The sequence below is a fragment of the Sapajus apella genome, unplaced genomic scaffold, assembly GCF_009761245.1.
Source record: "Sapajus apella isolate SASKATOON/1434 unplaced genomic scaffold, GSC_monkey_1.0 scaffold163, whole genome shotgun sequence".
Lineage (NCBI taxonomy): Eukaryota > Metazoa > Chordata > Mammalia > Primates > Cebidae > Sapajus > Sapajus apella.
The window spans coordinates 1,648,674-1,675,147 of NW_022437103.1; the positions used below are offsets into that span (position 1 = coordinate 1,648,674).

The 26,474-nt window shown below is 39.2% G+C and overlaps 1 protein-coding gene across 3 annotated transcripts in view; it reads right to left on the reverse strand.

Annotated features, from left to right (window-relative positions):
• The window catches only part of GRID1 (glutamate ionotropic receptor delta type subunit 1), a 771,066-nt gene that overhangs the window by 226,608 nt on the left and 517,984 nt on the right, over positions 1-26,474 (reverse strand). The window lies entirely within an intron of this gene.

Here is a 26,474-nt window from a genome sequence, read left to right on the forward strand (position 1 = left end):
AGTCACAATAGCTATTATTAAAAAAATCAAAAAATAACAGATGTTGGTGAGGTTGTGGAGAAAAAAGAACACTTCTACACTGCTGGTATAATGTAAATTAGCTCAGCCATTGTGGAAAGTAGTGTGGCAACTTCTCAAAAATTAAAACAAAATTATCATTTGACCCAGTGATTCCATTATTGGGTATATATCCAAAAAATATGTAAATCATTCTATTACAAAAACACGTGCAACTGTATGTTCATTGCTGAACTATTTACAATAGCAAAGAAATTAAGTCAACATTAATGTCCATCAACAGTAGACTGAATAAATGTAGTATATACGTGTATATGTGTACTACGTTTAAATAGTGTAAATACACATTTACACCATGGAATACTATGCAGCCATAAAAAATGAGATCATGTCCTTTGCAGCAAATTAGATGGAGCTGGAGGCCATTTTCCTAAGCGAACTAATACAAGAATAGAAAATAAAATATTACATGTTCTCACTTATAAGTGGGAGATAAACATTGAGTACACATAGACACTTGAGTACTTGAGGGTGAAGGAGGGAAGGGAGAGGATTGAAAAGCTACCTATCAGGTACATGCTTATTATCTGGGTGATGAAATACTCTGTATACCAAACCCCCATGACATGCAACTTACCTAGATAACAAACCTACACATATACCCCTGAAGTTAAAATAAGTTTTTTAGAAATACAAAATAAAAAGAAGGAAAAGTGGATAAATCCACAATGATAATATGAAACAATAAGATGAGATACCATCTCTTTAAGGGCACATAAAATATTTACCGCTATGGTGGTTATATAGTAAGATGACTCTATGGTGATCATATAGTAAGCCAAGATAACATTTAAAGATCCAAAATCATTTACAAGTTTACTGATCACCATGAAAATAAGTTAGAAGCCATTAAATGACTAACCAAAAAAATGACTAGAAAACCTCCTACACTTGAAAAGTAAGCAATATGCTTCTAAATAAACCCTGGGTCAAACACAATTTTTTAAGTAAATTAAATAATGTTTGAGCTGGAGTAAAATATGTCAAAATATATGGGATTCCGCTAAAACAGTACTGCAAAGTAAATCCATAGCTTTAAATGGAAGAAAAGAAACACAAAAAATAAATTATCTAACCACACATAGCAGAAAACCAGAAAAAATAAGAAATCATAATAAAATATACTGGAAAATTAAATAAATAAGAACAGAGATTAACAAAAATTTTAAACAAAGTAATAAAACCAAAGTTTGTTTTTTTGAAAATAATAAAGAGATGAAAGCAACAAAAATCAGGGTAAGAAAACAATTTTTGTGCTATTATATTTGACAATTTAGATGAAGTGGAAATATTTATTGAAAATCACATCTTAACAAACTGATTCAAGCAATAACATAAAATCTAAATGCATATACTATTGTGTGTGTGTAAATATATATATTCAATGAGAGTTTGCCTCACCAGTGAATTATTCTGAACATTTAAGAAAGAAGTTGCACCACCTTCCTACAAACTTGTTCAGAAACAGAGAAAAACACACACTTTTTATCTCAATAGAAGATCCCCGGCATTCAATAATCTTAATACTAAAACTGACAAGGACATTGCCACATAAGAAAATTTCAGACAAATTCTCCATGAACATAAAGAAATTAACAAAATATTAGAAAATCAAATGTGGTGATACACAAAAAGGATAAGAAATTATGACCAAGCATAATCTGAGCAACGAAAAATGGCTCAAATTCCAAAAACTCATCAATGTGAGAGTTTTTGAAGAAGATGATGTAGACTCACTTCTCCCTGCTCTTCTCTACTATGTACAACTACAAACCCTGGAAATAATGCAAAACACAATGATAGGAAAACCCTGAAAGATGGGAAGAGGAAGACAAAGTAATAATGGAACTCAGTACTAGAGGAAAAACATAGTGACAGGGTGTCTTATGGGCCCCAACAACATAAAAAATGCAACTCAGGGCTAGAATTTTCTAAATTCCAACCTAGCAACAGAAGATGGTCCAAGTAGGCTCATTCTTCTCCCAGCCAGACCAGCCAAGCAACGCCAAAAGAACAATCAATCAGAAGCCCTGCTGAAAACAAATGGCCTCACCCTAGAAACACCATCCTTCCACACCAACCTGAGACTCCCCTGACCCCTGTGAGAAATGAGGCAGCTGTGCAGCACTGGCAAGGAGATCTCATCATTATTGGATACAGCCCAAGAATCCTCTCTGTCATTGTAGGCCCAAGACTCCACACCTCCACTGAGAGATACTCTGGCAGCTGGGCAGGACCAGCAAGGGTGATTCCACCTAGCCTATAAAAACTCTTCCTCCCTATAGGCTGGAGTCTTTCCTCCTCCACCCAGAGTCAGCACGTGGCATTGGCAAGCAGTCCTCAGCCAGCAAGTCTGATCACAAGTACCCTGTCTAGGAAGTGTTCCTTATTCTCACAGGCCATTCTTCAACTACAGAAACCAGGTGATCCAGCCTGGGAAATTCCTGTCATACTTCCCAGGAATCACAAAGAGCAGTAGAAGCCCCAACAGCACCAGATAAACTAAGCAAGCCAAAACAGTACCATAAAATAACACCAGCTCCTAAAATTAAGTAGTCACTGGAAGCACAGCAGATAAAAGTAGGCCAGATATGTGTGCTAAAACTAACCAGGATAATTCCCTACAATAATAATAATAATAACAATAGATTTAAGCAGAACACACAGCCTCCTAAGACAATTACCACAATGTTCAAAATACAATCAAGAACCAGGAAACCACAACTTGAGTAAGAAAAAATGATCAACTGATGCTAAGACCAGAATGGATCAGGAGTTTCAATTATCTGACTATAATTCTAAATAAATCATCATAAAAAAATGCTTCAAAAGCAATTACAAACCATCTTGAAATAAAAGGCAGACAATCTCATCGAAGGACAAGGAGGTATAGAATAGAAATAAATGGAAGTTATAAAGCTGAAAAATAGAATAACTAAAAATACTCACTGGATGAAATCAATATAGTGTTTAGATAACAGAGGATAGAATCAGTAAACTGGAGAACAGATGAACAAAATTTACCCAATCTGAAAAACAGAGAGAAAACAGATTGATAAAGAAATGAACAGAGTCTTGAGGGTGTATGGGACAATAACAAGCGATCTAACAGCAACATTAATTTGACAGTCAAGAAAGAGAAGAGAGACTGAGGATAGAAGACTATTCGAATAAATAATGATTAGTAGTTTGACAAATTTAGTGGAAGATATAAACCTAAAAATATAAGATAAGCCCAAATAAATCCATGTCAAGACATATCATAATAACATTTCTGAAAATTAAATTTAAGAAAAATCCTGAAAGTACCTAGAAAGAAGCTTCCCAGAAGAATACAAAACTAAAGTGAATTGAGGATATGAAACTATGGTAATCAGTAGAAAATGGCGCAACACGTTTAAATTCCTGAAAGAAAAGAACTCTCGACCATAAATTCTGTCTGCCTTTATAACATAAAGGGGAAATAGAGACATTCTCAGCTGAAGGAAGACCAAAAGGATATGTGCCTAGAAGACCAATCCTTCGAGATTGGATAAATAACATTTACTAAGCAAAAAGAAAATAATAACAAAGCATTATTGGAGCTTTAGGAAGTAAGTAAAAACCACAGAAATATGAGTATATATCATCCTTCTTCTTCTGAGTTTTATAAATATATTTGATGATTGTAACAGAAACTATAACACCATTTGATACTCAAGATGATGACATTTAAAAGTATGGAAGGTAAAGGTACCTAAATGGAAGTAAGATTCCTACCCTTCACTCAAAGTGGTAAAATGTTAACACTAATAGACTGATAAGTCACATATGTGTATTATAATACTCAGAGCACACTAAGAAAACTACACAGAGATGTACACGGAGAAACACTATAAATAATGCAAGATTGAATCCTTAAAATGTACATGTAGCCCACAAAAAAAGTAAGAAAAGAGAAACAGAAAAATTAAAAACAGAGGAAATACACAATTATGATTTAGCACTTACCTAAATGCTAAAACAATAATTATCTCAAGGCTGTAAATATGCCAATTCAAAGGCAAAAATGGGCAGAAGAGATTAAAAAAATCCAACTACATACTGTTTGCAAAAAAGTTACTTCAAAGGCAATGAGATGGGGAGTTAATATCAAAGAATACAAAGACATACCATGCAAACATTAATTTTTAAAAAGCAGGAGTGACTATATTAATATCAGGTAAATAAAATCGCCAGAGACAAACAGGGACATTACAAAATGTTAAAAGGAAGATTCCATCAGGAAGACATAATGATCCTAAATGTGTGTGCTCTAAACAACAGATCTTCAAAATGCGTGAAGAAAAAAACTGATAGAACAGAGAAGAGTAGACAAATCCAAAATTACAGCTGAGGACATCAACAACCCCATCTTGGCATCTGATAGAACCAATAGGTAAACAAGGATATTGAAACTCTGAACAACACAGTTGATATGGTTTGGCTGTGTCCCCACCCAAATCTCATCTTGAATTGTAATAATCCCCACATGCCAAGGGTGCGGCCAGGTGAAGATAATTGAATTATGGGGCAGTTTCCCCCATACTGTTCTCATGGTAGTGAATAAGTCTCATGAGATCCAATGATTCTATAAATGGGACTTCCTCTGCACAAGCTCCTTTGCCTACCACCATGTAAGACATGACTTTACTCCTCATCTCACTTCCACCATGATTGTGAGGCCTCCCCAGCCATGTGGAACTGAGTCAATTAAACCTCTTTCCTTTATAAATTACTCAGACTTGGGTATATCTTTATCAGCAGCATGAGAACAGATTAATACAAAATCAAACAATAATATCTATTTGACACATATAGAACATTCATCCCAATATCAGCAGAATATACATCTTTTCAAGTGTCCACTGATTATTCACCCAAGATAGAACACATCCTAAATAATAAAGACTTTGATAAATTTAGAAGAACTGTAATCATACAGATCATTTTGTCTGATTATAATGGAACTAGACTAGAATTCAATAAGAGAAAACCAAAAGGATGATCCTTAAACATGTGGAAAGTAACAACACACTTTGAACCTAAGCCGTAAATCAAATGGTAAATTTCAAAGGCAATTTTTAAAAAATATATAGAACAGAATATAATTAAATGCAACATGTTAAATTATGTAAAGTGCAGCTAAAAGAGTTCTAACAGGAAGATTTATAACACTAAAAGCTTACATTAGAAAAAGGTAAATGTCTCAAATAACCTAAGGTTCTACTTCAAGAAGTAAAAAAAAAAAAAAAAAAAAAGTAAAATAAATCCAAAGCAAGCAGAAGTAAGAAAGGTGAGAGCAGAAATTATTAAAATTGAAAATAGAAAAACAATTTTTAAAATAAAACAAAAAAGTTATTCTTCAAAAACTCAATAAAGGAGGGGAGGACAAGATGACCAACTAGATGTGAACGAGTGGAATAGCTCCCATGGAGGGACAGAGAAGACTGGTATGCTTTTAACAGATCTTCAGAAGGAAGGCACTGAGAATGGATGGAGGAAAGATACAGAAGCCAGGCTGAAGAGGGAGAAAGCTGTGAACCCCACAGGGCTACTGAGCACTGGGATTCATTTCTGACCCACAACAGCTCTAGGGGAATGGATGAATTGAGCTGGCAAGGAGCAACCACTCTTACCACGGGCCTCTAGATCCCAGGCAGGAGGAGACCCCTTGACCATTACAGACACTTGAGATAGCAGCGATAGCTGCTTAGAGAAGTGGTGGGCAGCAGCCAGCTGATGTGGAGTACAGAGAGTTTGGAGTGGGAGCAGCTGCAGTGGAGTATGGCCAGGGACAGCCATTCCCCTAGGCTCAAGTTGCTCCTAAAGACATTTTAGCTTTAGGGGAACTGTCAGACCTGATCTCTGTAGGGCGGTCTTGCCCATCAAACAGGACTGGTCCAACCTGAGCACTCCTTGGTCTGCTGACCTCTCCTGGGGCCCCAGAGTCACTATCCCTGCTTATAAGGCAGTGTCAGGTGCCCTGGGGCCCCACACCATAGCTTCTGCACCAGAGGACCAAGCCTGACAGCTGGAGAGCTCCAGAGAGGTGGCTCCTGTGGCTGCACACCAGCCCGCATGCTACCTCCCTATATTGCAGCTTCCTCTCGGCCCACAGCAATTAAACATATCACATTGTCAGTATGTGTCTACACAGGTGGGTTTGCTTTACTTGGTCTGCCAGCATGTGGGAGTGCAGTCTGTCCTCCAACCCCCACTGACTGTCATTGCAGACACAGCCTTCGTGGCACAGAGCCAGCAAGCCTCGCCTCCACCAGTGTCCCATACTTGTGCTAATGTTGCACAGAGAACAAGAGATCCTCCCACAACCTGAGTAATCATCTAGCTTTTGGGGGCACAGAGAAGGCACCCAGATCTATGCCAGCCAGCACCTTGCCCCAAACCAACTCCACCTCCAAAACAACAGTTCACACAGCCTCCATCAGGGCCCCTCCTACTACCAGCTGCCTTGCCTCTGTCACTGTGGTGAATGCCCACAGTGAGGCAGGCACACCTGCACACACTGACACTGTTGCCGCTGCCGCATCTTATCACCCCCAGTGCAGTGGACGCCAAACCTCTAGGAGCCAGAGAACATAGTTGCAGCCCAATACAAGTTCCCCAAGATTTCATGACCAAGAAGCCAAAAGTAAGTGCAACAATAGCAAAAATTGACAAATGGGATCTAATTAAAATTCTGCACAAAAAAGAAACTACCAATAGAGTAAACTGACAACCTACAGAATGGGAGATGATTTTTGTAAACTATGCATCTCACAAAGGTCTAATATTCAGTATCTATAAGGAACTTAAACAAATTTATTTTAAAAACATTAAAAAGTGGGCAAAGAACATGAACAGACACTTTTTAAAAGAAGACATACAGGCAGCCAAAAATAATATGAAAAAAAGCAGATCAATGATCATTAAAGAAATGCAAATTAAAACCTCAATGACATACTTTCTCACACCAATCAAAATGGCTATTATTAAAAAGTCAAAAATAACAGATGATGGTGAGGTTATGGAGAAAAGGGAACATTAATACACTGTTAGTGGGAGTGCAAATTAGTTTAACCATTGTGAAAGACAATTTGGCAATTCCTCAACAACCTACAGAAAAAAAATACTATTCAACCCAGTAATCCCATTACTGGGTATTTACTCAAAGAGTATAAATTGTTCTATTATAAAGACACATGCACGTGTATGTTTACTGCACCGTAATTCACAACATCACAGACATGGAATTAACCTAAATGTCCATCAATGTTAGACTGGATAAAGAAATGTGGTACATATATAAAATGGGATACTATACAGCCACAAAAAAAAAAAAACAAGATCATGTCCTTTGCAGGGACCTAGTTGGAGCTGGAGGCCATTATCCTTAGTAGAATAGAAATAGAAAACCAAATACTGCATGTTCTCACTTATAAGTGGGAGCCAAATGATGAGAACACATGGACACATAGAGGGAAACAACACACACTGAGGCCTATTGGAGAGTGGAGGATGGGATGAGGGAGAAGATCAGAAAAATATCTAATGGGTATTAGGCTTAATACCTGGGTAACGAAATAACCTGTACAACAAACCCCCATGACACAAATTTACATATGTAACAAACGTGAAAATGTATCCCAGAACTTAAAATAAAAATTTAAAAAATCAATAAATTGATAAATCTTTAACAAGACTAATAAAAATAATTTTTAAAAAAGACAAATCATGGAGGGCTCGATCCAAGATGGCTGAATAGGAACCGCTCTGGAGTGCAGTTCCCAGCGAGAACAACGCAGATGGTGAGAGATCACTGCATTTCCAAATGAGTTTTTACTGCCCATTCACCAGGATATTCCCAAGGTGGAAAAGTGCCATGAGTTTCCAGCACAGCTGTTTCAGCCAGCACAGTGGGTCTCCGCACAAAAACTCACACAAATCTGGGCATCTGTTTCAACTGGTGCCTGGAATGCCTGAGACACAGAGTCACCCATTCAACTGAAAAAAAGGGGGTGGAAACAGGGAGCCAGGTGATCTGGCTCAGTGGGTCCCATGCCCGCAAAGACCAGCAATCTGAAACACTCTGGATTGAGAGTCTCACAGCAAGCACAGCTGGACCCAGAATGGTCTAGCTCTGTGGGAGGAAGGGCATCCACCATTACCAAGTCAGTTCACCACTACCAAGGCAGTCCACTATTACTGAGGCAGTCCACCATTACCAAGGCAGTCTGCCATTACCGAGGCAATCTGCCATTACCCAGGCAGTCCGCCATTACAAGGACAGTCTGCCATTACAGGGGCAATCTGTCACTAATGAGGCAGACTGCCATTACCAAGGCAGTTCTAACTATACCTCTATAAACAAAACCACAAGGAAGTTCACACAGCAGCTGGGCAGAGCCCACGGCAGCTCAGCAATGCCTCTGTTGGCAGACTGTGACTAGGCTACCTCATTGCTGGGCAGGGCATCTCTGAAAAAAGGCAGCAGCATGTCAGGACCTTATAAATAAAGCCACACCTTCCCAGAACAGAGCACATGGGGAAAAAAGGCGCTTATGACTTCCACTGCAGCAGACTTAAACTTACCTGCCCAGCAGCTCTGAAGGGAACAACGGCACTCACAGCTCAGCACTTGAGCTCCCATAAGGGACAGACTGTCACCTGAAGCAGCTCCCCAAACCCTATATACCCAAAGAGATACTTCATAAAGGAGAGCTCAGGCTGACATCTGGCAGGTATCCTTCTGGGACAAAGATAACAGAAGAAGAAACTGGCAGCAACCCTTACTGTTCAGCAGCCGCCACAGGTGATCCCCAGGCAAGCAGGGTCTGGAGTGGACCTCCAGCAGTCCTACAGCAGATGGGCCTGACTGTTAGAAGGAAAACTGAAAAACAGATATAACTTCAACATCAACAAAAAGAACGTCCTCTCAGAGACTCCATCCGAAAGTCACCAACTACAAAGACCACAGGTAAATAAATCCACAAAGATGGCAAGAAACCAGTGCAAAAAGGATGAAAACACCCAAAAGCAGAATGCCTCTCCTCCTCCAAGGGATTGCAACTCCTCACCAGCAAGGGAACTAAGCTGGATAAAGAATGAATCTGATGCATTGACAGAAATAGGCTTCAGAAAGTGGGTAATAACAAACTCCTATGAGCTAAAAGAACACGTTCTAACCCAATGCAAAGAAACTAAGAACCTTGGAAAAAGGTTTGACAAAATGCTAACGAGAATAAACAGCTTAGAGAAGAATATAAATGAATTGATGGAGCTGAAAAACACAACACAAGAACTTTGCGAAGCATACACAAGTTTCAAAGCTGAATCAACCGAGCAGAAGAAAGGATATCAGAGATTGAAGATGAACTCAGAGAAATAAAACAGGAAGGCAAGATTAGAGAAAAAAACAGTGAAAAGAAATGAACAAATCCTCCGAGAAATATGGGATTATGTGAAAAGACCTAATCTACGTCTGACAGATGTAACTGAATGTGATGGAGAGAATTAATCCAACCTGGAAAACACTCGTGAGGATATTATCAAGGAGAACTTCCCCAACCTAGCAAGGCAGGCCAATATTCAAGTCCAGGAAATGCAGAGAACACCACAAAGATATTCCTCAAGGAGAGCAACCCCAAGACACATAATCGTCAGATTCACCAGGGTTGAAATGAAGGAGAAAATGCTAAGGGCAGCCAGAGAGAAAGATCAGGTTACCCACAAAGGAAAGCCCATCAGACTCACAGTGGATCTCTCAGCAGAAACCCTACAAGCCAGAAGAGAGTGGGGGACAATATTCAACATCCTTAAGGAAAAGAACTTTCAACCCAGAATCTCCTATCCAGCCAAACAAAGTTTTATAAATGAAGGAGAAATAAAATCCTTTAGGAACAAGCAATTGCTGAGAGATTTCATCACCACCAGGCCTGCCCTACAAGAGCTCCTGAAAGAAGCACTAAACATAGAAAGAAACAACCAGTACCAGCTACTCCAGAAACATACCAAATGGTAAAAAGCATTGACACAATGAAGAAACTGCGTCAACTAATGGGCAAAACAACCAGCTAGCATCAAAATGGCAGCATCATAATTCATACATAACAATATTAACCTTAAATGTAAATGGGCAAAATGCCCCACTCAAAAGACACAGACTGGCAAATTGGATAAAAAGTCAAAACCCATTAGTGTGCTGTATCTAGGAAACCCATCTTATGTGCTAGGATACACATAGGCTCAAAACACAGGGATAAAGGAAGATTTACCAAGCAAATAGCAAAAAAAAAAAAAAAAAAAAAAAAAGCAGGAGTTGCAATCCTAGTCTCTGATAAAACAGACTTTAAGCCAGCAAAGATCAAAAGAGATAAAGAAGGGCATTACATAATGATAAATGTATCAATGCAATAAGAAGAGCTACCGATCCTAAATATATATGCACCCGATACAGGAGCACCCAGACACATAAAGCAAGTTCTTAATGACCTACAAAGAGACTTAGACTCCCACACCATAATAGTGGGAGACTTTAATACTTCACTCTCAAAATTAGACAGATCAAGGAGACAGAAAATTAGCAAGGATATCCAGGACTTGAACTCAGATCTGGACCAAGCAAATTTAATAGACATTTATAGAACTCTCCACCTGAGCTCCACAGAATATACATTCTTTTCAGTACCACCTCACACCTACACTAAAATTGACTGCTAATTGGAAGTAAATCACTCATCAGCAAATGCAAAAGGACAGAAATCGTAACAAACAGTGTCTCAGACAACAGTGCAATCAAGATAGAACTCAAAATTCAGAAACTAACTCAGAACCACACAACTTCATGGAAACTGAACAACTGGCTCTTGAATGTTGACTGGATTAACAATGAAATGAAGGCAGAAATAAAGATGTTTTTCAAAACCAATGAGAATGAAGACATAACACACCAGAATCTTTGGGACACATTTAAAGAAGTGTCTAGAGGAAAATTTATAGCAATAAATGCCCACATGAGAAGAAAGGAAAGATCTAAAATCGACACTGTATTGTCAAAATTGAAAGAGCTAGAGGAGAAAGATCAAAAAACTCAAAAGCTAGCAGAAGACAAGAAATAACTAAGATCAGAGCAGAACTGAAGGAGATAGAGACACACAAAAAAAAACCTTCAAAAAATCAATAAATCCAGAAGCTGGTTTTTTGAAAAGATCAACAAAATAGACAGACCACTAGCCAGATTAATAAAAGAGAAAAGAGAGAAGAATCAAATAGATGCAATAAAAAATGACATAAAGGGGATATCACCAGAGATTCCACAGAAACACAAACTATCATCAGAGATTACTACAAACAACTCTATGCACGTAAACCAGTAAAACTGGAAGAAATGGATAAATTCCTAAATACATGCACCCTCCCAAGCCTAAAACAGGAAAAAGTTGAAACCCTGAATAGACCAATAACAACGGCTGACGTTGAAGCAGCAATTAATAGCATACCAACCAAAAAAAAAAAGCCCAGGTCTACATGGGTTCGCAGTTGAATTCTACCAGACATGCAAAGAGGAGCTGGTACCGCTCCTTCTGAAACTATTCCAAACAATCCAAAAAGAGGGAATCCTTCCCAAATCATTTGATGAGACCAACATCATTCTGACACAAAATCCCGGCAGAGACACAACAAGAAAAGAAAACTTCAGACCAATATCCATGATGAACATGGATGCAAAAATCTTCAATGAAATACTGGCAAACCGATTGCAACAGCACATGAAAAAGCTTATCCATCATGATCAAGTAGGTTTCATCCTGGAGATGTAAAACTGGTTCAACATATGCACATCTATAAATGTAATTCACCACATAAACAAAACCAAAGACAAAAGCCACATATTATCTCAAGAGATGCAGAGAAAGCCTTCAACAAAATGCAACAGCCCTTTATGCTAAAAACTCTCAATAAACTAGATATCGACGGAACGTATCTCAAAATAATAAAAGCTATTTACGACAAACCTATAGCCAATATCATAATTAATGGGCAAAAACTGGAAGCATTCCCTTTGAAATCTGGCACTAGACAAGGATGTCCCCTCTCACCACTCCTATTCAATATAGTAGAGGAAGTTCTAGCCAGTGCAATCAGGCAAGAAAAATAAATAAAGGGTTTTCAGTTAGAAAAGGAGGAAGTCAAATCGTCTCTATTTGCCAACAACATGATTGTATATTTATAAGACCCCATCGTCTCAGCCCAAAATCTCCTGAAACTGATAAGCAACTTCAGTAAAGTCTCAGGATACAAAATCAATGTGCAGAAATCACAAACATTCCTATACACCAATAACAGACTTAAAGAGAGCCAAATCAAGAACGAACTGCCATTCACAACTGCTACAAAGAGAATAAAATACCTAGGAATACAACTAACAAGGGATGTAAAGGAGCTCTTCAAGGAGAACTACAAACCACTGCTCAAGGAAATAAGAGAGGACACAAACAGATGAAAAAACATTCCATGCTCATGGTTAGGAAGAATCAATATTGTAAAAATGACCATACTGTCCAAAGTAATTTATACATTCAATGCTATCCCCATCAAGCTACCTATTACCTTCTTCACAGAACTGGAAAAAAAGCCACCTTAAACTTCATATGGGACCAAAAAAGAGTCCACATAGCCAAGTCAATTCTAAGCACAAAGAGCAAAGTGGGAGGCATCACGCAATCTGACTTCAAACTATACTACAAGGCTACAGTAATCAAAACAGCATGGTACTGGTACCAAAACAGACATATAGACCAACGGAACAGAACACAGGCCTCGGAGGCAACACCACACATCTACAACCATCTAATATTTGACAAACCTGATAAAAACAAGCAATGGGGAAAGGATTCCCTGTTTAATAAATGGTGTTGGGATAACAGGCTAGCCATGTGCAGAAAGCAGAAACTGGACCCCTTCCTGACACCTTACATTAAAATTAACTCCAGATGGATTAAAGACTTAAACATAAGACCTAACACCATAAAAACCCTAGAAGAAAACCTAGGCAAAACCATTCAGGACATAGGCGTAGGCAAGGATTTCATGACTAAAAGACCAAAAGCATTGGCAACAAAAGCCAAAATAGACAAATGGGATCTAATTAAACTCCAGAGCTTCTGTACAGCAAAAGAAACAATCTTTAGAGTAAACTGGCAACCAACAGAATGGGAAAAAAATTTTGCAATCTACCCAACTGACAAAGGGCTAATATCCAGAATCTACAAAGAACTGAAACAGATTTACAAGAAAAAAACAAACAAACCCATTCAAAAGTGGGCAAAGAACATGAACAGACACTTTTCAAAACAAGACATATATGAGGCCAACAAACATGAAAAAATGCTCAAAATCGCTGATCATTAGAGAAATGTAAATCAAACCACACTGAGATACCATCTCATGCCAGTTAAAATGGCAATCATTAAAAAATCTGGAGACAACAGATGCTGGAGAGGATGTGGAGAAATAGGAACACTTTTACGCTGTTGGTGGGAGTGTAAATTAGTTCAGCCATTGTGGAAGACAGTGTGGCACTTCCTCAAGGACCTAGAAATAGAAATTCCATTTGAACCAGCAATCCCATTATTGGGTATATATCCAATGGATTATAAATCTTTCTATTATAAAGACACATGCACACGTATGTTCATTGCAGCACTGTTTACAATAGCAAAGACCTGGAACCAACCCAAATGCACATCAATAATAGACTGGACAAGAAAAATGTGGCACATATACACCATGGAATACTATGTAGCCGTACAAAACAATGAGTTCATGTCCTTTGTAGGGACATGGATGAATCTGGAAACCGTCATTCTCAGCAAACTGACACAAGAACAGAAAATCAAACACTGCATGTTCTCACTCATAGGTGGGTGTTGAACAATGAGAACACATGGACATGGAGCGGGGGAGCAACACACACTGGTGTTTGTTAGGAGGGCCAGGGGAGGGACAGTGGTGGGGTGGGGAGGTTGGGGAGGGATAACTTGGGGATAAATGCCAGATATAGGTGATGGAGGGATGGAGGCAGCAAACTACATTGCCATGTATGTACCTATGCAACAATCCTGCATGTTCTACACATGCACCCCAGAACCTAAAGTACAATATAATATATATATATTATGTGTGTGTGTGTGTGTTGTCAGGAATAACACAAGAGCTACTACTACAGAGGCTGTAGCCATTTCAACAATAAAAGAAAATACAAACAACATTAAGTCATAAATTTGACAAGTTAGAAGAAACGACCAATTATTTCCTACAGACTACCAGAAGTCAACCATGACGGAATAATTTGAAGATCCTAATAACCTTTAAAGAAATTGAATTTGTAATTTAAGAGCTTCTCACAAAGAGATCCCCAGGGTATGAGGATTCTACTGAAGAATTATATCAAACATTTAAATAATTAAAACCAATTCTACACAATCTATTCCTCCAAAAGATGAAAAACAAATGTTTTCCTACATATTTTATGAGGCTAATACTACCCTGATGCCTAAACCAGACAATGACAGTACAACAACAAGAACAACAAAAACCCTACACCTCCATATTCTCATGAACTTAGAAGAGCAATATCCCCCATAATGTATTAGTAAATACAATCCAACAATGTATAAAAAGCTGTGGTAATCAAGACAGTGTCATAATGGCAGAAAGATAGGCACACTGATTAATAGGATAGGCTAGAGACTCCAGGAATAGACCCAGACAAATATGACAGAATGATTTATGGCAAAGGTCCAAATGCAATTCAAGGAGGATGGACTGTCTTTTAAACAAATGGTGATGAAGCAATTGGATACCTATAGGCAAATAAATGAACTTCAACCTAAACTTCACAATTTCTAAAATAATTAATTCAAAATGGATTATAGACCCAAATGTAAAATATGAAAATATTAAACTTTAAAAAAACAGGAGAAAATCTTTGGAATACAGAGATAGGCAAAAAAAATTCTAAGACTTGACACCAAAAGCATGATATATAAAAGGAAAATTTGATACACTTAGCTTCATTAAAATGTAAAACTTTAGCTCTGCAAAACATTCTCAACAGAAAAGGAAAAGACAATTACAAATTGCAATAAAATGATTGCAAACTATATATCCAATAAAAGACTAGTATCTAGAATATACAAAGAATTCTCAAAACTCAACAGTACAATATAAACAATCACCTTAGAAAAGCAGACAAAAGACTTGGACAGACATTTCACTGGTGAGGATATCCAGATGACAAATAGGCAAATATGCACATGAAAAATATTCAGCATTGCTGACCATCAGGGAAGTGCAAATTGAAACCACAGTAAGTTATCTCTGTCCAATTATGAAATAAAAAATAGAGATAACAAAATGCAGGTGAGGATATGGAGACATCTTCTTACGCATTTCATGGCTGAAGTATCAAATGGTACGGATACTCTGGAAAACAGCTCGGCTGTTATTCTTTTTTTTTTAATACTACGCATGTAATTACCATATGACAGCAATTTCACTCTTGGGCATTTTTCCCAGAAAACCTGTACACAAATGCTCATAGTGGTTTTACTCATAATAGCCCAAAACTGCAAACAATTCAGATGTTCTTCAATGGGTGAATGGTTAAACAAATAGTGAAGCATCCAATCTTTTAAATAATACTCAACAATAAAGGGGAGACACTCTTGATACATGCAAAAACTTGGATGGAATCTCTAAAAAATTATGCCACTTTTTCCAGAGTGAGAAAAGGCCAACAAAAATTACAATACTGTATGATTCAACATCTATAACATTTTTTTAAATGACAAAATTTCAGAAGTGGAGAATAGAAAATACTATGGTTATCAGGAGCTAAGAACAAGACAGGCAGGGAGATAGGAGTGAGGTCCATGTGGTCATAAAAGAGAAAATGGGGAATCTTCTTGGTAACAGAACTATTCTATATCTTAGATGTGGTAGTGGATATATCAGCTCACACAGGAAAATACTGATTACAACTAAATACACACACACACACACACACACACACACACAAATGAAACTGTGAAGATGTGGATCTAAATCAGATCCATAGGTTGTATCAGTGTCAGTATCCTCACTGGGTTATTGCATAATAATATTGCAAGATGTTACACTGGGGAAACTGACTAATGGGTATGCTAGCCCTCTCTATACTATTTATTAAAACTTCATGTAAATCTATACGAATCTCAAAATAAAAACTTAATTATAAATATTCTGAAAAGGAAGAGAAATTAGATGACATCAAACTTAGCAAATATTGGCAGATACCATAAAATAACAATATATCAGTATGGTATGGTATTGGTGCAATAAAAAGAAATGAACACCATCAAAAAGGAATATATCAACATAATTTATCATCTTAACAGGAAAGAGTAATAATAAAAATTATATAATTATCTTGATAGATACAAAATAGCCTTTAAATAAATGTAATGCTTATTCCTGATAACACTAGTAATAGACTAGAAATTCAAGAGAATTTTCTTAATCTGAAAAAGAATATCAACCAAAATTATGTAGTAAACATAATATTAAAGAATAAATTATTATAAATTATCTTCTGATATCAAGAACAAAATAAGGATGTCCACTGTTATTACATCTATTTAACCTGAACCAAAGACCCTAACTAATGCAACAAGACAGGAGAAAGAAATTTAAAAACATAACCATTAGAAATGGAAATATAGAAATTTTATTAGTCATACATGACATGATTCTGTATACAGAAAATCTAAAATAACATACAGGTAAACTAGTAGAATAAATTAATAAATACAGTTAGTTCACTAGAAATAATTTTGATATACAAAACCAATTCAATTTCTATATACACACAGAAACAAGTAGAAAAATCAATTTGAAACTTACTGCATATAATCATAAATCAATATTCAGGACTCAATCAAACAGAAGTTAATCAAATCTCTACAGTGAAAGCTACAAAACTTTCCTGAGAGGAACTGAGGAAACCATAAATTGAGAGGTACACTATATTCATGAATTAGGTTGTTCAATATTGATAAGTCATTAACACTCCCCAAATTGATGAAGAGTCAAGGCGATCTCAGTCAAAATCCCACATTTTTTTATGGAAAATAAAAATCTAACTTTAAAAGGTATAAAAAATGCAATGAATCAACAATTGCCAAGTCGGTCTTGAAAAATAAGTGTGAAGCTTGCACAGGTTTTCCTCCACCTCCTGACTAAACCTGTGGCCCTGTTAAGAGTGGTGTGTGCCCTCCTCTAGGGAACTGTGAGTAACAAACTATCTTTTCAATGGCAGTCTTGTCCTGATTTGTTGGCCTCTCTATACCTCTACGGTAGTAAAACTTTCCTTGTAAAACATAACAACAATGAATCATCTAAAACTACATACGACAATAATAATGAATTCCACTAACATAATGTTGAGCAAAAGAAGATACAAAAGAGTATGGAATACTTGGTATCACTGCTATCAAGTTAAAAACAGGAAAAACCTAATCAAGGGCATTAGACATCAAAACTGGTTCCATTTTCGTGGCTGTGGTGACTAAAAGGGTGCACAGGGGAGAGCTGTGAGGGTGCTGGTGATGTTCCTTGATGTGAGTGTTGCTTGTATGGCATGCTCACTTTTGAAAATTCACTGTGACTCACGTAAGAGTTAGACATTTTTCTAACTCTTTCTGAAGTATACGAAGGTTACACTTTAGTATGTATTAGCAAAACCACTAAAAATCTATATTCAGAATAAAATGAAGCATTCCAAAACAAGAAAGAATAAAACCAAATTATCTAACACCTCATATAAAAAGTTTTAAAAAGTAGCAGTAAAATTGGCCAGGTACTGTGGCTCATACCTGTAATTCTGTAATCCCAGCACTTTGGGAGGCTGAGAGGGCAGATCACTTGAGGCCAGGAGTTTAAAACCAGCATCGCCAGCATGGTAAAACCCCATCTCTACTAAAATCAGCTAGGCATAGTGGCATGTGCCTGTAGTCCCAGCTTCTCAGGAGGCTGAGGCACAAGAATCACTTGAACCTGGGAGGCGGAGGTTGCAGTGTGCTGTGATTGTGCCACTGCACTCCAGCCTGGGCAACAGAGTGGGATTGTGTCTCAAAAAATAATAAATAAATAACAATAAAACAAATATTATGCAGTAGGCAGACAGAAAGAACTCATAAAATATAAAAAAAAAAGATTAAACAAATTAGACCTAGTTCTTTGGAAAATAATCAATAGAAAACCTGCTGTCAAGTCTAATAAAAAAATAAAGCAAAACAACACAAATATGTAATAAGAATGAAGAGGGAGATATTTCAACAGCTCCATATTTTTAAAATTATTTACAAGTGCTATATAGAGCTTTAAGTAACTAATTTGAAAATTCCAGTGAACTGCAAGATTTTCAGTGAAGCAAATTACTAAAAATGATTCAATGAAACGTAGAAAACCAGGAAAGTTTCCACGATACAAAAGTAATATTACCAAAACCAGCAACTAGCATAGATAATTGCACAGTCAAATTCTTTCCAATGTTCAAGAGCTCTGTCTATACAAGTACAAAAGGATGAGAAATTTCTTTTCCATGTTATGAAAAGAGCACAAGCCGAACACAAGCATCTGAGAGAGAATTTCTGCCAATGTTACATATGCATCTAGGAGGAAACCCTCACCTGCTATAAGAAAAACCAAAATGATATAGTATAGCAACAGTAAGCTAGGACCAACTTCTAGGAAAGTGCTCTTCACTTACAGAATGGAAACACACAGAAAATAATACTCTTCTTCCACTTACTGCTATCTCTCTGGGTATGATAGTTTGAACTGCCTCAGTCTGAAAATTTCATTTTGAAATTATGAGAAAAATTAAGACTATGCTCTGAGAACAGCGAAGCTGTGATATGAAAAGGACCCAAGCCTTTGGGCTCAGCATTGAATGGCTGAATTGGCCAGCCCTGAAGCCCTCCTAGCTGCAGTCCTCTTAAATGTGAGAATAGTAAATCTTCCTTATCGTTTAATCCACTTAAGGTGGACATTCTGTTACCTGAAGACAAGAACATTCTAATAATGTACAAATGTGAATTCAATGTAAGCTGAGAGGAAAAAGAAAAGAAAAATAATTAATAATTTATAAAAATCAATGAGGAGATATGCAAAGTTATATGGCATATAATAAAATGTGATATTCAAGTCAATGGGGAAATGAAGGTCTACTGTATAAATGGTAGTAGAAACCATTTAGTGAAAAAATGTAAAAACTAGGTCAGCATGATACAATTTATCCCAAATCCATTACAGTTAGATGGTAGATTTTGTTATAAAATAAATCAAACCATAAAAATAACTGGAAGAAAGTATGAGTAAATAGTATCTACTTTGTGAACTGGGTGTGAGCTTCTAAAAAACACAAATATTACCATTTGACCCAGCAATCACATTACTGGGTATATATCCAAAGGATTATAAATCGTTCTATTATAAAGACACATGCACACATATGTTCATTGCAGCACTGTTTATAATAGCAAAGACCTGGAACCAACCCAAATGCCCATCAATGACAGACTGGACAAGGAAAATGTGGCACATATACACCATGGAATACCATGTAGCCATAAAAAACCATGAGTTTGTATCCCTTGTAGGGACATGGATGAATCTGGAAACCATCATTCTCAGCAAACTGACACAAAAACAGAAAATCAAACACTGCATGTCCTCACTCATAGGCAGGTTTTGAACAATGAGAACACATGGACCACAGGGAGGGGAACATCACACACTGTTGAGGTGGACTAGGGGAGTGACAGCGGCGGGTAGGGAGGTTGGCAAGGAATAACATGGGGAGAAACGCCAGATATAGGTGATGGAGGGATGGAGGCAGCAAACCACATTGCCATGTGTGTACCTATGCAACAATCCTGCATGATCTGCACATGGACCCCAAAACCTAAAGTGCAATAAAAAAAGAAAAAAATTCCAAATGATAATCTAAATATTTGACCACATACACTTTTAAATGTCTGTATGTGAAAATATTTTTTAATTCAAAGGCAAACAACTTATTGGAACAATATATTGAACACAAATAACTATCAATTCCTTTCTGAAAGAGAGGTTGTATGAGTTTATAATGTGCAAAGAACCTAACGTATAATTTACAAAACTGTGAAATACAAATGACCAATAATTATACTTTACAATGTATAATCTCACAAAAAAATGCAAATTTAGTGTATCGCTTTTTCATGCTGCTACCAAACTAGCAAAAATATTTAATATATATCAACCACATTTTTTAGCATATGATGTAATATGAACTTTATATACTACTCATGGATGTGAAAGTTATTAGGCCTTTCTATAATCAATTTGGAAATATGTATCATGTACATTAGGAGCCTAAAAGAATTATTATTCTTGTTCTGGTAATTCTACTTCTTAAAAAATATAAGAAAATAAATATAGATATAATTAAAATTGTATGTATTTTAGATGTTCATGAACAACACTATTCTATAATAATGTGGTGATAATACCTAAATATTCATCAGATAGGAAGATGAAATAAATGATGGCTGTCTGTTAAGTTGAGCAGTTTTCCACCGAAAAAAAATCATAGTTGTAAAGTATAAAGAAATGAGGAAATACTTCCAATATAACATTTAGTAGGAAAGTCAAGATATAAAATGTATTACAATAAATAGAAATTTGATAAATATACATATGATCTCTATGTATGGAGGGGGAAAAGAGAAAATACACCAGAAACACTAACAGTATTTATTTCTTGGTTTAAAGACTGTAGCTGACTTTTACATTCTTCTTTTCATTTATCTATATTTTCTGAACATTCTACCCTTAATGTATTGATAAAATGTTATGTATTGATATGTATGTATGCATTGATAAAATGTTACCTAAAATGAAATACTTAATTGCATCTTTTCCGTATCCCTTTACTCAGCTGAAGCAGCAGTGTTTGTTTCAATCCTCGGCTCTGTCAAAAATAGTTCTGCACAAGGGTTCAGAACGGTTGACATTTTACTTTGAAAATACACTGGAAGAATGTTAAACCATGAAGAGACTGAAGTTTATTTCTCTTCTGCGACTGGCTGTGCACAGCTGGGAGTCTCTATGGGAGCAGCTTAATAGAGACACTGCACAATCCTCAGACTGGATCCTCGCAGTCCCACCTCTGCCCATATCCCCCTCCTCACTGCTGTGCCCACTTCCCAGGCTCCTAGCACCAACTGCTGGAGCCACCAGGTAAAGGCAGCTCCTACTTCATTATCAGAGTTAGCCTTTTCAACCTGACTTCACCTCTTACAACTTCCAAATCCAAGAATGTGGGGCAATTTGTAACACGGCATAGCGGATCTGCACGAGAATGTTAATGATGCACTTTCAAGCTCAGGGAGGACTGGGGTCCTACAGCGCGGCAATCGCTGCACAAAGAGCAGTTATTACTCAGTGAATTATCAGCAGCCACGAGACTCTCCCGGGAGCATAACTTCAAGGGAGGAGGGGATTTGATTACCATCCAAAGCCAGCATTTATGAAGAATCAAAATTGACAGAGAAGTTAGGAGAAGCATCTTAAACTAGTAAAGGAAAATGAGGCCCTTCCATTTCCCTGGGAAATTGCTGAACAAGGAGACTGAGCCAAGAGTGGTGGTGGAAATTTCAATTCAGCTGGCTCCCAGCCAACAGGAAGGGCCTGTGATGCCCTAATGCTGACTGGGGAAGGTTGGAGCAGAAAGTGAGCTGATGGGGAGAGAGCGAGTCACAGAACTGCAGCATCTCAAGTTCAGAAAAGGTGTTCCGGGTCCTCTGCCAACCCCACTCACCCCAGGAAATCTGCCTTCCAAGTCCAGCACAGCATCATGCTTGCTGGTGCTATGCATCTCCCCAGGCTCTGGGCCTCGGTTTCCCAAATGGAGCTGTGCAGACCCCAATCCCCCACCTACTGCAACCAGCACATGTGCGTCTATGACTCTTTAATACATTTGGGTCCCAGCAAGATCCTTCTTGACCAGACTTTTGAGGGCGAGAGAAAAGCTTGAACCCCCCTGGATTAAATACTCCTTTGTCCTCTCTTCGTCCTAACTGGATTCTCCTTCACAGAAAGAAGAAAACAGCTGTCTTCTCTCGCACCCCATCAGCGTCTCCCTCATTCCGGATGCAGGCATAAAGCAAACCAACAGGCTGTCCAGATGTTCCCGCCTACTTCCCCACCCTCCTGCCCAAGGAGACCCACTGCCCTCCACTGAGCCACTGAATCGGGTGGATGCCACTCATGGAAAATGAGGTTCAAAAGGCCTGTGAGCAGTTGGCAATTCTCCCAGGATTTTGCTGCACAAGGGATCCAGAGTTAGCAGAAGAAAATGAGTTCCCTACACCAGTGCCATTAGGATGGAGAAAGGCGGACAGCTTCAGCAATCGGGTCATGGAGAAATGTTTCCTCTGGGCTGTAACTAGTGTTCCTATCCAGGCAAGTCATGCTTGGGGGAAAAAAAAGACAACCATGTTTTTCTTCTTGTGATGATTACATCTACACCAAAACAGTCCTGAAAATAAAATCGTATCAGAGGTGAAGCTCCACAGATCCTCTCAGCCCTTGGTCTTTATAAGGACTGGGCATCAGCTGCTAGGCATAAAAGGGGAGTTTGGCACAGTCCTGGCACACAGAGCTAGGTGATCCCAGCCACACCAGCTAAAGGCTGCAAGAGGGAGACTCTTACCTCTGGCCTTGGTTTTAGAGCTATAGTCTAGGGCACTGTGAGGCTGGAGGCTGTGTTTTAGGGCTTCCTGTGCTTCTCTGCTCTTGTGGAGTCTGAGATAGATATGCTCAGAGAAAATATACAGTCCCATTTGCCCAAAGCTGATGCGCTGTGCCATATGGGCACACCCTCACTGCAAAGTGCTGCACAGTGTCATTACATGGACTGACCCCTCCATCCAACAAGTAGGCTCATATTACCTGCAACTTTCATCTAAAGAAACAAAGGTTCAGAAAAGGGAAGTTGTGCAGAAACTCAGGAGAGGCAGAGCCAGGAGCAAAGCAAAGGCTCGGGTCAATGAGGCAACATACATACAATGCACCTTTGGACACAGTGAATGCTTAATACTTCCTGCCTGTTCCCTACACCCAGCAGCTTCCCACACACCGCACCTTTGGAAACTTAACTACAGGTGGCTCTGACAGACGTGTCAGAGCTCAATCATGAGCTAAGGACATCTACATGGGCACATTCCTGGGATTCTCTTGGAAATTCCTGTCTGAGCGAAGTGAAACAAAGCCAAGTAGAAATCTGAGGAGATCCTATTACATTTCTGAGTCCTGAAAAAAAATGCCTCCAATAGGATAGAAGAAGCATATACCATCCCCATCTCCAAGACAAATGTCACACCAATGCCTGTGAGAGCTGGAAGAGTTTCCAGCAAACCTTACCCCTGGTGGCAGACCCATGCCAGACAGCTCCAAGTACAAAACAATTAATATTTTGCTTGTAGTTACACAGCAAGCTGATGACACAGACCTTTGATTTTTCCATACAAAGCTCCATCACTAAGAACATACTTCCTGGATGAGATAATTGAATTAGTATTTGTCCAGAACCCTGCAGTGAAAGGCGATCACCCACTCCTTCCCTCTGATGAAGGGGCTGAGTAATCTACAGTCGCTTGATGCCATTTAATCTAAAATGTTTGGGTGACTCACCGTCCCTGAGATTTCCCTCCAGGGTATTTAGTTTAAGAAAATATCTTGCTCCTTAATGTAAATGATTCCTCTTGGTTTAAGTCTTAAAGAAACTGCTCAGTCTGTGTCTGGTTTTGTTCCTCTCAGCATATATAATCTTTGCAGGGAATGCTGCCCCTGCCCAGCACCATAGCATCTAGGAGTCTGCTCAGTTGGCTCCTTCAGCAGCTGTGCGCCTTGCATGGCCAAGAGAGCTGTGACCCCTTGGACTCCGACCTTGGGCACTCCTTAGATGACTGATCTTTGTACTGTTTTAGTGTGGCTCAGGATCCTGCCCTCAAATCTGCCACCCATCCTCAATTATTTTCTCCATTATCTGCATGTCCTTTATTTTTAAGCTACCCCAATTTCCCAGCCCCACCCCTCACAGCCCCATCTCCCACCTGGAACCACCACTTAGCCCTGCCTTCAAAGGGTGCCCTACCCCCATGATACAGTCCTAATCCCTTCCCCTTGCTTCATCTGAAACCCCCTGGACTTGCTTTAATGCACCCTGGGCCGGAAGAACAAACATTTGCTACAGTAAATCCCATTCGCTGCTTTCCAGATAACTTCTCCTTAGCAGCGATAAGCTGCCAGGCAGACAGATAACAACTGGGATATGCAGTTATTAAGGGCAGATTTTAAAATGACAAAAAGATACATTTTAAAATAAAGCCCACTTGAAAATCAGCTTCCCTTCCAGCTCAATTACATTCAGGCCTCCTGCTCAAAGCTCCTTATACTGAGAGATTCCAGCTCCCACTGGCTTCAGGGTTTTTGAGGTGCGTTCCCTTGGTAACCTGGAAGGCCCAGACACCTGAAACAGGAAGTGGAGGACACAGTGCCTCCCCCTCACTCAGGCACCTGGGGTGGCCAGCACAGTGCCAGGCACAGGACTGGAGGGTCCGCTGCTTAAGACAAGGCGGAGACCTCCCCAGCCAGAATTCCCACCAAAAGAAGTGGGTTGGAGACAGAAGGAGCCAGCAGGGAGGACCTAATTTCAGAATAAGACTTGGTGATGAAGGCAAGTGCACCAGGACCGTGGCCGATGTGAGCAGTTGTTTCGGCAGCCAGCTATACTTGGCAAGCTTTTTCATGCCAGAGTGACTGAAAGAGCCCCACTTACCTGGTGGGAGTCCCAATGCAAGCCCATATCTCTTGTGGTCATGACCCAGACCAATGCTGATCACCTATCCCCATTCGTCCACCAAGTCTCACAGCTTCGGGCATTCCTAACAGACATCATAGGCCAGCCCTGGCTTCCTGAACATCACAGGTCACACCCTGGCCTTCTATAGGGAGTCACAGAGTAGTTGCTAGCCAACCCCCTCTAGGATGCCACCAACAAACCTCTGAGCTCCAAAATGTCATGAAGGCATGTATGTCAGATATTGTGTCACAATTGATGACTAAAACTTCAATTACTTATATGACCAATCCATGACTCTCTCTTCTATCACAGAGTCGGATGAAAATCCCCCCCTTTATCATAAGGACCTAGGCCACCCCAGCCTCTTCCTGTAGAGCTAGTCTTCTGCCCCATCTGTCACTGACGAGCTCTACACTGCTCCCTCCCTGTTCCCCAACTCTCACACCCTCCACCAGTCCACATATGCATCCTTCTACCCTGGACCTCAGGAGCAAAACTGAAGAAGTCCCCCACCCAGATTCTCAATACCCCAACATCACTCAGCCCTTGCCTCCCGCTGCACTGCTCCTAGCCACTGCTGAGGCCAGGCTAGAGGTCTCTTTGCTGAGGGCGTATTCAGCTCCTGCTGAGAGCTCATGACTTGCGAGGACTGTCCTTCATGCTCCAGGCACCATCATTAGTAAAGACATCTTCCTCTGAAGTGTATGAAGTGTGTGTGTGTGTGTGTGGTGTGTGTGTGTGTGAGCATGTCTGTGATTACATGAGGCTATGCCTGAGTACATGCCAATCAGTTAATGCTCTCATTATTTCCTGAGAAGACCAAGCCCCTGTGGCTCATCTAAACCATGAGTCATCTCATCTCTGGCCTCTCCTGTACAGGCCATTTCTGGACGTCCTCCAAGCCTGTGGAGTTGGCTAGGCCTAGGACAGCCAGCCACTGACCACACCAGGATACCCACCATCAATTCCACATCAGCTCACAGTGACCACATCTGAGGTCCTTCACTTGGATAATTGTTCCAGCCCTTGCTTTCCATATTGGTCTCTTTGTTCTAGACTCTTGGTGTCATGGGTCCCCTTAACTTTGAGGATCCCCACCCTGGATAAAAGGCCACCTCCCCACTATCCACAATCCTGAAAAACTGTTCTCTATCCTCCATAAAAGGTGGAAGAGGAGGGAAAGTATTACTGGAAAGACTCAGGCCTGCACCAGCACCAGAACCAGCACCAAATAAAAAAGCCAAACCTCATTCTGAGTTGTTCGACTCATCTGTCTCTCATTTCTCTTTCCAATGGGCTCTGGCATTTTCTAATTCCCACCCTCCTTGAGGCTCAGTTTTCTGATTGTGGCCTTGTCTCACTCTTGGATCTGGAGGACACTCAGGCTGTAACCTGTCTCCTGCCTCAACCACAATTCACACTTGTC